The sequence below is a fragment of the Sinocyclocheilus anshuiensis genome, unplaced genomic scaffold (assembly GCF_001515605.1).
Source record: "Sinocyclocheilus anshuiensis isolate Anshui unplaced genomic scaffold, SAMN03320099.WGS_v1.1 scaffold1910, whole genome shotgun sequence".
NCBI lineage: Eukaryota > Metazoa > Chordata > Actinopteri > Cypriniformes > Cyprinidae > Sinocyclocheilus > Sinocyclocheilus anshuiensis.
Genome location: NW_015546013.1, coordinates 611047 through 627312, shown reverse-complemented (window position 1 = coordinate 627312; position 16266 = coordinate 611047). Strand labels below are relative to the sequence as shown.

Sequence of the window (16266 nt, the reverse complement as noted above, 5' to 3'; positions counted from 1 at the left end):
CCTTGGTGAGCATGAGAGACAGTACTGTATATATATATATATATATATATATATATATAAAATGAATGTTTTTGCCATTTAACTTTAATTTTAGCAATAAAATGATTTTTAGGTTCATTCAAAATAATAAAATGCACCATATGACCCCTTTAAAATATCAAATAGCCATATATGTATACGCTCTGTTGCCTGTTGTTTACAGGAGACGGGATGTTATGGATGCTTCTGCTTTGTCTTACAGTGTTGGTTTTGCCATTTAAACTGAGAATGAATTGCAAGCAGTCTGTTTGCAGAGTTGACTGCTCTTGACAGATTTCCCATCATGCACCACAGGGAGAAATGAAAAGACTAAAACAACGCTAAATGCCCAAGAAAAAAAAAAAGAATAGCAAAAGAGAACAAAAAGTCTGTGAGCGAGAGAAAGGTAGACAGTTATTTTGGCGGTCATCTTCTCCAAAATCACATCATGCACTTTTCCTCAGAGATGTTCCTGTGTTCCTCGCCCACTTAAACAACATCACACACTTCTAAAAAGTCTTAATTCCTCTCACTTTATTCTTCCGCTTTGGGGGGTCACGAAGCTAAACGCTCCTGCGACATCTGACAACGCAAAGATGAATTTCAAGACATTTCTTTTCAAAGGCCCATTCAACTAACTCTCATTAATCAAGTTATGGCTTCAGAACTGCCACTGGAATCAAAGCGACCCGAGTTAGTTTTCAGCTCTTTCTTTTCCTCTGCCATGTGCGCTCTGAAGAATAACCCCCCGCCGCCTGCATGTCTGGTGTCTCGGGGAGCAGGTCAGGGGATTGATGCCCCTCTCCAGCCGAGCTTGTGTGATCTACTTCTTCGCAGATACTGCCACATTGCAGGCGCTTTTCAAAGGGGCATTACCCGCTTTCTAAAAGCTGTACAATAGCATGGTGGGACATCCAGCATTCCGCATGTCCCTGTCATAACTGGGTGATGGAGCTTCTCTCAGCGTGCATTAACAGATCACAAGCGACTGCAGGGAAAATAACTCAATATGTTTAGGAACTTTACATTACTTGACAGAGAAACCAATCATGTGCCATGTTTAATATTAAAACATCATATCATAGCATACAATGATTGAACACTGTCCCAGTCTCACATTTAAACATTTTGATGGGAATGAGTGTAAAAAGAGAGCAAATGTAGACTTCTGCCAAAGTCTTCAGCATCTCCCATTTTTTTTTCTTTAAAAAAAGCCCATTAGTCTCACATGTCTCCTCTAGAGTTTCAAAAGAAGTTAAACATTTATTTATTTATTTTAAAGGGGTCATATGATGCGATTTCAATTTTTCCTTTCTCTTTGAAGTGTTAACACATTTCATTACACCAAATACACAAAATAATGTTCTTTTTAGCAGCATCATATGACCCCTTTAAATAAAAATTCATAAAAATTTAAATGTACATGTGTATATCATTTTTGCATCTAAAAGTTGATGAGTATGTAGTAGAAATTCATTTGAAACAAAAAATATTCATTTTTTTTAAATAAAAACATTAATAAAAATTGATATGTATGTATCTATATATAATTTTTACATTTAAAGGGGTCATATGATGCGATTTCAAGTTTTCCTTTCTCTTATTCTGTTACACCAAATACACAAAATAATGATCTTTAAAAAAGCATCATATGACCCCTTTAAAAAAGTGATACGTACGTACTTCAAATTCCATAGAAACAGATAAATTAACTATATTAACTATTTATCACCTTTATTATTCTCAATAAAATAATAATAATAAAAATTGTTATACATTTATATATTTTTTCATACATATATAATGTTGTATAATCATATATAATCTATCGACAGATTATCTATCTATATCTATGATTTTTGCAGTTCCATGTTTCATGCTTACAAAGTATTAATTGTCACTGTGTTTGTTGTCTGTTTGTTGATGTGTTGATAATAGTATTATTATAATTTTTTTTTATTTTGTTCTGTTTTGTAATGATTGTGATTAGTGCTGTCAAACGATTAATCGCGATTAATCACATCTTAAATAAAAGTTTTTGTGTACATAATATGTGTGTGTGAACTGTGTATATTTATAATATATATATAAATACACACACATACATGTATATATTTACATGTATATATGTATATCTTTATAATAACATATAATTTATATCATATAAAAACATAAAATTTGTCTGGAATATACATACACACATAGATATATACATAGACACATAATAAATAAATATATACACTATACACACAAATATTGTATGTAAACAAAAACTTTTATTTTGGATGCGATTAATCGTTTGACAGCACTAATTGTGATATGTGTTTGGACCCCTTTGAAAACAAGCATTTTTATATTTTGTTTTCCTAAATTCTTTAAATAAATATTTGTTTTCTTTGTCTATTTATTTCCCTTTAGGATGCCTTGTTTGTGTCCCATTCCATCTATCTACAGTTAGCATCACCATAAACAAACCCCTGCCAAGCATTTCAATAAAATGCATGAATGCAAATTTCAATATGCATAATATAGACTATGAAATCATCCCATTCCACTTTTTAGCAGTGAAATCCATTCAGAAATGCAACACACGCAGTATGAACAGTCATATATAAACAGCCAAGAAACATCCTGATAGGTGAAACCCCAAAAAACTATTTGAAACCTTGGTTTTGGACACGCCAATGTCAAAGGAGCCATGCTGGGAAGTCGGGCGAGGGAATAATATTCCGTTTCGCATCAGTGCTAGCACTCGGTTACTTTTAACAGCATTTTATTTGTTTACCCAACGCCCGCCAGCCGCACGGCATGAATTTATATTCCAATAAGAGGGAGGTGAGAGTTACACAGGCTGTTACGGTCTCCTTGTTCACCACGAAACATTATGAGGCCGCTGCAAAACCCTCACAATGTTCCTAAATGATAGTACATAATGCTAAGATGTGCTAAATGCAGATTATTGTGGGTTCTGGAACTAAGCAATGAAAAACACAGACCCACAGGGTGACATTACAGTGAAGGTTATCTGGAGTACAAATAAAGAGCTTGTGAGAGTTTTGGGAGGCTAATTCTGGAACATTGTGTGTTTAACCGCTGATTAAAAAATGTAGGAGCTAATTGGTGGTTAACTGCTTTTAAATGAGCCCCTTATGACCAGTTGTCTATTTTTGATTTCACAGACCTCTTTTATGTGGTGGGGCTTTGGGGAATACACATCGCTCACAACATAATACCTTACAAGAGCTTCCTCTCATCTCCTGTGTTAATAGCCTGTCATATAACCCACACATCTAGAAAAAAAAATTAATTCAAGACATATTAAGATGTGTTGTATTTTCACAGAATGGTTTTCTTACACCATTGGTAAATAGCTTTTATTGTTGCTTATGCATAAGCCTCAATAAATATAGTAAAATCAATGAAGTAAGGAAAAATACATGGTTTACACTTGTTTTTTTTTTTTAAGAAATTGTCACTTTTATTCAGAATGGAGATGTGAAATTTATCAAAAGAGACATTAAAGACACGTATAATGTTTCAAGTGATTCTATTTCAAATAAATGCTGTTCTTTTGAACTTTCAATTCGTCAAAGAATCCTGGAAAAAAAAAAACCTTAAGCACTGTGTTGATAATCAGAAATGTTTCTTGGGCAGCAAATCCGCATATTAGAATGATTTCTGAAGGATCATGTGACACTGAAGACTGAGGTAAGGATGCTGAAAATTCAGCTTTGCATCACAGGAATAAATTACATTTTAAAATATATTAAAATTGAAAACTCTTATTTTGAATTGTAATAATATTTCACAATATTACTGTTTTTTACTGTATTTTTGATCAAACAAATACAGCCTTGGTGAGCAGAATAGAAAGATCTTACCCGCTAAGTTTTATATATGCTATATTTATTTATATATTTTATATAATGCTATATTTCTTGCATTATTTTACAAAATTTTGCTTCAAGTAAATTAATATTTTTTTAAAAGATAGAATGCCCAAAAATAACAATTGTGTCATCATTTACTCCCCTTCATATAGTTCCAAAACGGAACATAATTCTTTTATGAGCATACATTAAATATTTAGTGTTCAAAAAGCTTTGGAAACCATTGACTTGCAATGTATGGACAAAGACACATTTGCATTTTTCAAAATATCTTCATTTGTGTAAATGATGACAGAACATAAGGATCTTGCTTTTACCACAGAACAAGACAAAACCCTGATCATTTGCAATGATAACATCTTTCACCAAACCAGCTAATGACTCAACTTTTACCAGCTAGAAATCATATAAAACCATCAACTACAAACTTAACTATCCAGCAGATGCAAGGGTATAGTTACCTGTCCCGGCCAAGGTTGTCTTACTATCCATTTGTCATTCACAAGCCTAATTTGTTCAAAAATGAACTAACATCTTTCATTTCCTGTCAGGAAACCGCTAACAGCCATTCCTGTGGATTCCTGCATTCTGTTCTTATGATATCATGGTTTTACTCGGTGACTGGCTTGAATTATCTGTGTCGCTCACATTCAGCTCGTTGTTAGCGCCACAGATGACTCAAGGTGACCCATGTGAACTTTCAAACGGCACGTAGAGATCATTGAAGCCCTCTCAACTGTATTGGCGAGTAGGATACTGTTTTAAGAACATCAGTTGGATGTAAAGCGCGGCAGCGCCTCACTGGACACAAGTGTGCATGACCTGTGCATTTTGAAGAAGAATGCAAAGCCGTAGAACAGGGGATGGTTTACTCGCCTAAATTCTTGTCAGGGAAAATATCGCTGCCTTGCAGTTAACCAATCTCAAGGAAGTAGAGAGAACAATGAAGTCTTTGAGGATCAATAAACTGCCAAATGAATTTTCTCTAAATGTGTTTGATGCACTCCCATAATTCTGTATCTCTCCCTATGACTCCAGTCTGTCAATACTTAATGATTTAAAATCAGTCCATTCTTGGCCTCTGACACTGAAACATATTGGATTCCAAAGCAAGAGTTTCTAAAATATAACTAGCGTAGAACAGTTTTACTTTATTTCAACTTAAAAATACTGAAGTGTTCAGAGGGAGAAAGCTATGAATTGCAATAAGAAAGAAAAACATGCCTTTAATATTGCTCCTACTACTTCTGCTAGACAGCAATGAGATTAAATGGAGAGCAAATGGAGACTTCAAACTGCAATACTGAAGTTTTCAGAAGGAGGAATCTATTCACATATGACATCTCATTAATATCTTGTTTGCTTCTCCAATCTACATTTCTGCAAAACCTCAAAAACACGCCTATACATGCAATTTACTGCAGTTTCCAGGTGAAATGAACACTAGTTGCAGTAAAACACCAAAAATTCCCATTCCTGTTCACAGAAAATATCATTACGGGAAAGGCTATTGACATATTTTGTCGTGGTTCCTTGCACAATATTTTTTTATCACCTCAAAACTTTTTTTTATACATTTGTAAATTAAACTGTAAAACATTAGCTTTGAACGTTACTGCACTATGCTTTACAATAAAATACTATTTCAAACTTTCACCTTCAAAAATTCACATGTAATTCAATGTGCTACTAGTCATTTCTTTGTAATTGTTTGTGAAATTTACAAGTAATCTGTGAGTGAAAATTGTTTCAAAGTAAATCCTACACCATTTTTTTTTCTGTGTAATACATTTTGATGTTTGCGTCACATAAACTCCATATGTATGGCTTTTTTGACATAGTAAACTTGCTAGGTAGCTCACCTGGTACGCATTGCATTTGCGAGTCGTCCAGTGAAACACGAGTCACGAAAAAGAGTTGAAAAACTTCTAGACGCAAACAAAAATGACATGGCTGCTTCAACAAATGCGTTTTAACTTACGTTTGTTTTTGTTAACACTATAAGTTAGCTTTAGTTTAGGGTTTAGTGTAAATGATACATTTAATTTCTAAACAAACAACACAAAACACTGCCAGATTCACGTTCACCTGTTTCAGAAAAAACTGATTTGATGTTTGCGTCACATAAACTCCATATGTATGGCTTTTTTGACATAGTAAACTTGCTAGGTAGCTCACCTGGTACGCATTGCATTTGCGAGTCGTCCAGTGAAACACGAGTCACGAAAAAGAGTTGAAAAACTTCTAGACGCAAACAAAAATGACATGGCTGCTTCAACAAATGCGTTTTAACTTACGTTTGTTTTTGTTAACACTATAAGTTAGCTTTAGTTTAGGGTTTAGTGTAAATGATACATTTAATTTCTAAACAAACAACATAAAACGTTCCCATTCAGATTCACGTTCACCTGTTTCAGAAAAAACTGAACCCGCATTTAATGCCACTCACAGAACATTTCACTTTGAGTGTTTTGAAATGTGCATTATTTATTAACTTATTATTTTTAATGCCATGTCAGCAGCCAGCAAGGCTATCTTCATAGTGAGAACAAAGTGAATAACAAAGGTTGTACAATTAATAAACAAACTATATAAAATATACAAGATTAATACATAAGTTAAACATAGTAAAAACCATAAAAAGTTTTGTCTATTTACTTTAAAACTTTGCAGTCCAGTAAAATAACAGTCAAGGAGTTTTGTTTATAACAATGCATTACTTGCTTTTTTTTGTAATTAATTGTAAAATTTACTAGCAACTTCTGAGTAAACATTGTATCTACACCAAAATTTTTTCAATGTAATTTTGCAGAAATGTAGCCAGAATTTTATTTTTTTTTTTCAATAGGAAAATTAAGGTTTGGTGGTCTCATATAGGCTAAACTTTCAAAAGAGATGATTAAACAATTAAAACTCAATTAAAACAATGAAATGATCTGAGCTATACTGCCTCAATTAATATTACAGTACATCTAATATGTGTCTACTTCTATTGGGATTCCTTTCAAAAGCTACTTGAAACCTAAACGACACATAACTGAGAACTCAATTAACTCTCCAAAGCGATGAAAGAGCAATAAAAATACACCCTCCGGCTGAGTTACACACACAAGCACAGATGCACACACATCCCAATAACACCTCGAGCTCTAAATCCTCCCTTATTGTTGAAAGACGCGAGCAATCCTTCGGTCCGTGGACCACGAAAGGGGACAAGGCCGGTCGTCACACGCAACAAGTTGCGGACAACGGCGAGACGTCACCCTTGGTCACTCGAGCTTGCGGTGCATGAGGAGGAGGTGGGCCTCCTTGACGCTGCCGCACCCCAGTGATGGGTGCTCGGCCCCCGGGAGAGACGGGAAGGGGGGATGATGTGTATTAACCGAACAGACACCTGCTATTTTTGTGCAGCACCTGCCTGGCTGGCCTGCTGCGCTGCTGTCTGCGTGCACTGCAGAGATAACAGGGGGGCTATTCAAAGCTAGTCAGTCGGAGAGAGTCAAGCCCTGTCTCACTTTCTATGTGTGTGTGTGTTTAAGCAACGTGAAAGACGCGAGCAATCCTTCGGTCCGTGGACCACGAAAGGGGACAAGGCCGGTCGTCACACACAACAAGTTGCGGACAACGGCGAGACGTCACCCTTGGTCACTCGAGCTTGCGGTGCATGAGGAGGAGGTGGGTCTCCTTGACGCTGCCGCACCCCAGTGATGGGTGCTCGGCCCCCGGGAGAGACGGGAAGGGGGGATGATGTGTATTAACCGAACAGACACCTGCTATTTTTGTGCAGCACCTGCCTGGCTGGCCTGCTGCGCTGCTGTCTGCGTGCACTGCAGAGATAACAGGGGGGCTATTCAAAGCTAGTCAGTCGGAGAGAGTCAAGCCCTGTCTCACTTTCTATGTGTGTGTGTGTGTGTGTGAGAGTGTCTTACTCTCACACACATTGAGGCCTGCTCTGTTTACCCTCCCTTTCTGTCCAACAAACACATAGATACTGACACAACTCTTACACAAATGCACTATCAATCCTTCTCAAGCAATTCTGGCTCAATCCGTGTATCTTTATGTCTTTCTTTTGCACACACACACACACATTCAGTCAATATCAGCCAGCTGATCTTGAAAAAGGAAGCATTTTGTCTGAAAATCTTAGCGTGCGGTGCATGAGGAGGAGGTGGGTCTCCTTGACGCTGCCGCACCCCAGTGATGGGTGCTCGGCCCCCGGGAGAGACGGGAAGGGGGGATGATGTGTATTAACCGAACAGACACCTGCTATTTTTGTGCAGCACCTGCCTGGCTGGCCTGCTGCGCTGCTGTCTGCGTGCACTGCAGAGATAACAGGGGGGCTATTCAAAGCTAGTCAGTCGGAGAGAGTCAAGCCCTGTCTCACTTTCTATGTGTGTGTGTGTGTGTGTGAGAGTGTCTTTCTCTCACACACATTGAGGCCTGCTCTGTTTACCCTCCCTTTCTGTCCAACAAACACATAGATACTGACACAACTCTTACACAAATGCACTATCAATCCTTCTCAAGCAATTCTGGCTCAATCCGTGTATCTTTATGTCTTTCTTTTGCACACACACACACACATTCAGTCAATATCAGCCAGCTGATCTTGAAAAAGGAAGCATTTTGTCTGAAAATCTTGTTATCGTTTCCAGTTTTGTGAATAACAATCACTCTAAAAAAGCATCTCGCAATCGGCAAGCAGCAAACATGTAATTGGATTCAAAATTATATATAGACCACATCCAACTTCTCTCTGGGGTTCATCTTTGAATTACGGGGACACTGAAAATGTCCTCATAAATCACCTTCTCGTTGTAATACCTATGTCATACCCATGCTATTATACAAATTTGTGTCCTCATAAACCACATAAACATGCACACACACACACACACACACACACATTCAGTCAATATCAGCCAGCTGATCTTGAAAAAGGAAGCATTTTGTCTGAAAATCTTGTTATCGTTTCCAGTTTTGTGAATAACAATCACTCTAAAAAAGCATCTCGCAATCGGCAAGCAGCAAACATGTAATTGGATTCAAAATTATATATAGACCACATCCAACTTCTCTCTGGGGTTCATCGTTCACTCTATTTCTCTCTACGGACGGTTTTCACAGACCGTGATGGCGCATTTCTACAATTACTTGAAATTTTTTACATTTTCATTTAAAAAGAAATTAATGTACATTTACGCCACTATAGTATCTTGGCCAAGCGGCAACCTCCCGCTCTCTCTCGTGAAGCCAACACGGAAGTGACTTAAACTGTAATTCGTCAACTGGCAAAAGGGAGTCAATCCCATAGACTCCCCATGTTAAAATGCCCAACTTTACAGCAGAAAAAAACATGTTTACAGCCTGGTTCAAAAAATTATTTTGGTCTATATAGCTAATTTTGCTCTTCATGACAACTGTGAGGGGGGTGATTTTTTTTATAACTCATCCGTTTAAATTATATTAAGCCTTAAAGTTCTGCATAATTAAGGGCGCGTCCACTTGAGTGACAGGTGGATTGCCGCTGCTGTCACCACCGTCGAGCAAGGTGGGCGTGGTTTCAGCAACCAGCTCCCACCTCTTTGCCAATTTTCGATTATCCGGGAGTGACGCGCGGTGACGCGCTGCCAAGATGGCGACGGCCGGCTCCGCCTACTTTAGGCTTCAAAAACGCTCTTCGGAAACCTACGGGTGACGTCACGGACACTACGTCCATGTTTTTATACAGTCTATGATATTGCCATTCAATTGCAGAAAACTAGTTAACACTGCTGAGGAAGAGACAGTATATCTGACATCTTTCTCTCTTCTGACCAATGTAATCTCTTGATATGAAAAAATTATAATATAATAATATATATAAAATAATCTCTCTTCTGAAAAGTCATAGAAATACTGTTACTGTTGCTATTGGGGCAAATGGGAATGCAAAAATTATATTTGGTGTAGATTCCACTCACCACTATAGAATTACATTAGTTAATTACATTAGTGGTACGTGTTAGAGGGAACTATAGTACTGCTCATCTATTGGGTTAATGATTTAATAAAACTTACAACTCTGAGTATTAAACTTTGTCATGCATTATGATATAAATGATACCGATTACTGTTGCACGATTAATCGCATTTTAATTGTGATCATTATTTCTGCTTCTCTCAATTATTTAGGCATAATCGTCTGCAAAATCTGCGATATACACAAAAATAAATCTCGACTATATTGTTTGCGATTGTAGTTGTTGAATAAATGTATGGTAGCATAGAGGTTGCATAAGTGCAAAGACTTTTTTAGTGTTTTAAAAGAAATGCATTAACATAATTTAAAATTACTACAATCAATATTAGGAATTTCACTGTTTTAGCTTTTGAGAGAAAGGTTATACCAGTTTTCTTAATGAAAAGAGTGCATTAATGTACATGATAAATAACATAATCTGCAATATAATATAATAATATTTTCTTAATTTGTGTTTATGTGAAAGTGCAATAATTCTAATGAAATGTAAAAGAAATTTGTCAAATGAAATTGATTGTGATTAATAATCATTTTGAGCAAAATAATTGTGATTATTAGTGTAACCATTATCATGCAGCCCTTCATTTTTCTATAAGTGGTGTGCTATTACTTTTCTATATGATCGGAGTTACGATTTTATGAGATATGAGTACACTAAGTATAGCGTATAAGTGCATAGTGTATAGTGCTTCATTTGGGACGCAACTTTCGTAACTGTATATCAACACCTTGGCAAGCACCCAGAACACTTTAGCATCGTGGCGGTGAGTTTTGCACAGACAAGCAACAAAAGGCATAAATCTAGTTGTTATTTACTGTGCACTGTATTCAAACACAAACATTTTAGCTCACGTCATCTGTGCAACATGCAGCTAGTGTACATTTCCACTGTTATCTGTAGATGTTATCGTCTATCTAAACATTCTGTTCTCCGCTGCACGTCTCCAGTCTGTCCTTACATATGATTTATTTTTCAAAGTCATGGAACCTATGGGTAAAAATAAATAAATAATATAAATAAATCATGCAGTGCCTAAGAGGGCAAAGACAACACGTCAGCAAAAAGAAAAACAACAGGCAGTTACAGGCCAGCTAGTTTTTACAACATCTTGGCGTAGGACAATTCTGTCTTTCTCAGGAAGATACTGCCTCATGGAGAGACGTGTCGGTTTTCTTCTAGGTTCTGTTTGTCGTTTCAGCCAGCATCAGCATATTGTATATAGCTGGTTCAGTCCTTTTTGTAGTACTACTAAAAATAATTAATAATAATAATAATATTTGTTAAATGCCTCGGATTGTTCATTCGTCGGTCACGACGTGACTCGTAGTGACCGACTGAAAGGGAAACTTTTTTACAGTTCTTATTAACAGTCATTTTTAATTTAGAACTATACTATTGCTAATTGTTTATTCAGAATACACTGACAATATACATCTGTTCTTTTATAACTTTAAATGTTAAATATGTATTAGTAAATATAAAAAATAACATTATTAATAAATGCAGGAAAAGTATTGTTTATCATTAATTCATGATTTCTAATCAACCTGCTTAAGGACTACGGATGAACATTAGCCAATTTGACTAAATCTTTGGCACATTTTACATATTGCCATGTATAATTAATGTGTGTTGTCTTGGATAAAATAAAATAAAATAAAATAAAATAAAATAAAGCATTAACTACTGTAAGTGGACTGACCCTTTTTGTTAGCCCCAAAAAAACACACTGCAAAAGATGTTAACTTGACACCATTTGTCATCATTTTAAAAAATCCATTAAAAAGACAGAATCTGAAAGCTTCTTGTATGAGGGTGGTCATATACATTTCCAGTGTATACCATGGTATTACCTTCTGACAGCCTCACTGTACCACGGTACCATCATAAAAGCATTTTAAAGTTTGTTAAATTTACCTTTTAAATGGCTAGTTTTCCTTGGAAGCAAGGGAAGCAGTTCCTCTTAACTAAGCTTATAAATTATGCAAAATTACTAGAGCAACAAACCCAACAATCATCACATGTAGAACACAAAGGACAAAAGTCAAATTCAGGTGGTGATTGTATTTCAGTCATGCATGTATATCCCAAAGCACATGGTGAAACGATCCTCTATCCTCCTAGACAATATATGAAAGCTTTGTCTTCAGAAACACTGTTGACATGCGAAATGTGCTTTACATAAGCCTGGCACTAGAGAGGTTTGTTTATTACCAGCAAGAGCCGCAGCATTATGAAGCATCAGCGAGCCTGAAGTGTGCATGCATTCACAACAATAGAACGATGAACCAATGAAAGCCACACCGCATCAGATCGCTCAAACTAAACAGTTTTGCAAGATATGGATCGTGCATGCATGACCTATGAGACATGCTACTGAGAGCCAACAAGCCCTGAATGAGATGAAAAAGAGCCTTATCAACCAGCTACACCTGGTTACATTTCCTAAAGGGATGCAAACAGAATTCCATCATGATTTAAAAGCAATTCTAAAGAATTCTAATTGGAACTTTTTTACAAAATGAAACATCACACAAACAAAAACTAGATCTTTCGGACCATCATTAGAATCGAAAAGAATCCATGTGATTTCCTTTAAAATGTCCAGCAGCGAAACATTAATTCAGTACAAGACATATAAAGCTCTGAAAAAGATTACACAATATCCAATAAGACTCAAGAATAAAAAACACCTGGAACTCCTACTGAATCCTATTAGAATTGGTTTCAAATTCCAATTCCAATTCCAAATATATATATCCAGTACCTATTTCGACTTGACTAGGGTGTATGTATGTATTGACTTAATACTTGATTTACCATCTTAAGGATTTATGGTGGTCTTTCAGAAAGCCATGCTTCCTAACAGGACTTTTACATCACCAATAGAACCAATGCCTTCATCAAAAGGAATGTAAAGAAAATCTTTCACAAACTCTCAGCTTCCATGTGATTTCCTTTAACCGCCCAATAGCAAGACATTATTCCATTACAATAAGTAGAATTGTAGAATCGTTTAATCCCAAAAAAATCCTGGAGGAATTTCAGTTCATCCAGTTGGATTTGATTCTTAAAGGATTCTCACTGGATGATGGATCCCATTAAGGTTGGTTCCAAACGTTAATGCTATTTCATATATTCCTCCAGGATTTTATGACTAGGGTGGATGCAATGACTTGAACCTTCTACAAGATCAAATGTGCACCATGGTCAGAAATTAACAAGGGTTTAGGGCAAAAAATGCCCCAAAGAGCTCCATATATATTTATAGTCTGGGGGGCAAAAATATGTAATTCATCCTCTGTTTTTATATTTTTCGACCATTCCTAATATTTTAGGCCAGTAATTACGGTTTCCGCGCCTCCGCAGAGCTAATATGAAGCGTTTGTGATGAAATCAGCCATTCAAATCCTGACAAAATGCCACTGGAATTAATTTACCTAATAATAAAAAAAGTTAATTTCTGACTCTAATGTGCATTAAATCTATCGCTAATATGACTGAGCGGCTCACCTGGTAAGTTGGATGTCTGTGCGTTTAAATCCTCAGGGTGATGCGTTCCTTCTTGGCGCAGGATGCGGGACAAAGCTGATAATTTCACCTGCCTCTCCTCCAAAGCGATCACGCGCACCGGGCTGACATATCGGTCCGACACGGGGGTCTTTGAGCGGGTCCGGTGCGCACCGGGCGTTTATAGCGCAGTGGATCCGCGTTCTTCCACCGGCTCACGCAGACACAATGTCCCTTTCGCGACGGGATCTGTCGGGATCCGGTGTGCGGACGCCACTGCTGTAATTCGGTGAAGATATAACGGGTAGGTGTGGTTGGGTGAACGGACGGAGACAAACAACCGTGGCACGGGTCCAAAAGCGCAGTCCTGCGTTAAGACGCACAGCGCAGCGTGTGTGTCCGCCCGCTGAAAGCCTTTCAAATGCAGAGGATTCACGTGCATATGAAGATATCAATGTCTGAGGGTCCTTAAATGGTTTCGGGGATGGTTAATAACGCCGTACATCCTCCTGCAGTCTGGAGCGGAGCGGAGCGTCTCTCCAGCGGTTCCTTTGGCGATGCTCATGAATCAGTCTGTGCGTTCTGCTGTCGTATAAACTGATATTTACATCCACCGGTGAGACGCCGAGCGCTGCGTGAACACGAGCTTCATCGGCGGGCTTCAGACTGAGGCACCTAACCATCCAAGAGGGGGGATGGATCTCTCTCTCTCTCTCTCTCTCTCGCTTTCCCTCACGCACAAGCACACATATTCATTTGCTTAGGCAACGTATATACACTCTGATAATTAGATCTAATTAATATCTCAATTGTTTCTCCTATAGATTAAATGGAGATCAAATAGAAAGAATGGATTTTCCCCTGAGAAAAATACCCTATTGATTTCACACGTCCTCCGAGATTCAGTGGAGATCTCAACAATGTCTCAAACTGTATTCACAATTACATATCTCAGTATGAACAGACGTATCTCTCATCAAACTGGCTTAAGACCAAATGATCTGTACCCATATTAATTCCATGTGAACATATTTGGTTTGCGTCTTATGTGGTTTCAGGAGAAACATCTGAGATAAAGTAAGTGCTTGAATTAAATGCATTTTAGGCCTTTTTAAGTCTTCTGAGATGTGAAAGATCAACCTCTAAGCAATATGATTTTTAATAGCTACTCGAGAGCACCCTCCTTAGACTTCTACTTCTACTGCTATAAAATAGTTAATTATGATTACACTCTTTAAAATGTATATTAATTACATAAAAAACATGTTTGTATTGTCTATAATAATCTACTTTAGTTTTCATCCATACACAGAAATCTGAAGAACCTAATAATACATCAAGAACTTCAGCAAAATAAAAAAATAAAAAAAACCTTAAGAATCCTATACAGAGGATTCCTTTATGATCTTAAAGAGAAGGTTTACCCACAAATTCAAATTACTCATCATTTATTCACCCTTGTGTCATTTCAAACCTGTATGACTGACTTTCTTCTGTGGAACATAAAAGAAGATATTTTGAGAAATGTCTTAGTGTTTTGTTTTGTTTTTCTCCATACAATGCAAGTCAGTGGGCTCTATAATGTTGTTTAGCTCACAGTGTTTTTCTTCTTTTGTGTTCCACAGAAGAAAAATATGCAGTTTTACACACTTCAGATGTAGAATCCTTACTGCATAAGCAAATATGTTTTTAAAAAAATGATGTGTTATTGTCTGTGAAGATGCATGTGACTAATGCACAGGGACCAAATATACTCCAGGATATGTGTCAGGGTAACTTTTATTATTTAACTTCAGTTTATTTAAAGCGAGAATCCTCACCACCATGTGGACAACAAAGGCTCTTCTCAGATAATGCTTTGGACCATCTGTGTTTGGTTTTTGACTGCCGCACCTGCTGAAGCAACAAAAGACATAAACAGACCGAACCAGTATATAATATATAATAATATAATATAAAATATAATATAATTTACTCTTGACCCAACCCATAACCCTGACTGCAATTCTATACTGATGATTTTAGGTTGAACCTGCAGTCAAAGAATAAAAAAAAAAAAAAAGCATTCATAACGGTCCACAAAATGAAGTGTATAAAAAATCCAGGCAGTCTAATTCTATTTCATATGTAAAAACAGAAATTTATGCAAGTGTCATTTCAACACTTCAGGTGACTCAGCAGCATAGACGGTACTGCTTTTCTCTTTCTGTCACATACGCAGAACAGATTTTCCAGATGGATTCTCAGCTGATTCACTGAGATGTGTGGGATTTTTGCTTCCAAGTCTGATATATTCACCAGTTCGATGTGACTCATTAAAGTTTAAAATGCACTCAAAAGACTACAAACGCACTGAGACACAGGATCAAAAGCACATGCATGCATTTCTCAAGGGTTGTTCACATCAAATAGCAATGCTTAAATCAGACAAATTAGCAAATTAGTAACACTCAGTGCTTGAACTCCTCAGATAAATCATAAAAGAGTTTCAATTGTAGAAAAAGACTGGAAAAACAAGCCCTTTTCAAGTGTGTAATGCAAATATTTTTTCAGGCCTGAAAACAAGACTCTGAAAGTCCAGTTTCCCTGATATCCCCCAAAGAAACTGCGATCAAAGAGAAAAAAGAGCGGGGGGGCAACACTTTTTAGTAATATTCCTGTCAGGCAGGTTTTCATCACCCTTGCTTCTGTTGCTGAGGAGATGAGCATCAGGAAACCATTATGCTGATATTTCTAGGCAAGCATTGAAACAGATGCCGCTTTGATATGGAGCGGGGAAAAAGTATCCGATTCTGACATCTACAAATTGGACACAGATCAGT

At 37.0% G+C, this 16266-nt stretch overlaps 1 protein-coding gene across 1 annotated transcript in view; it reads right to left on the bottom strand.

Annotated features, from left to right (window-relative positions):
* Positions 1–14108, bottom strand: part of LOC107698499 (semaphorin-6B-like) — a 139540-nt gene extending 125432 nt beyond the window's left edge. The window contains exon 1 of the mRNA XM_016499525.1: positions 13448–14108. The gene's annotated coding sequence lies outside the window, so the exon portion shown is untranslated. The remainder of the gene's footprint in view (positions 1–13447) is intronic.
* Positions 14109–16266: the final 2158 nt, after the last annotated feature.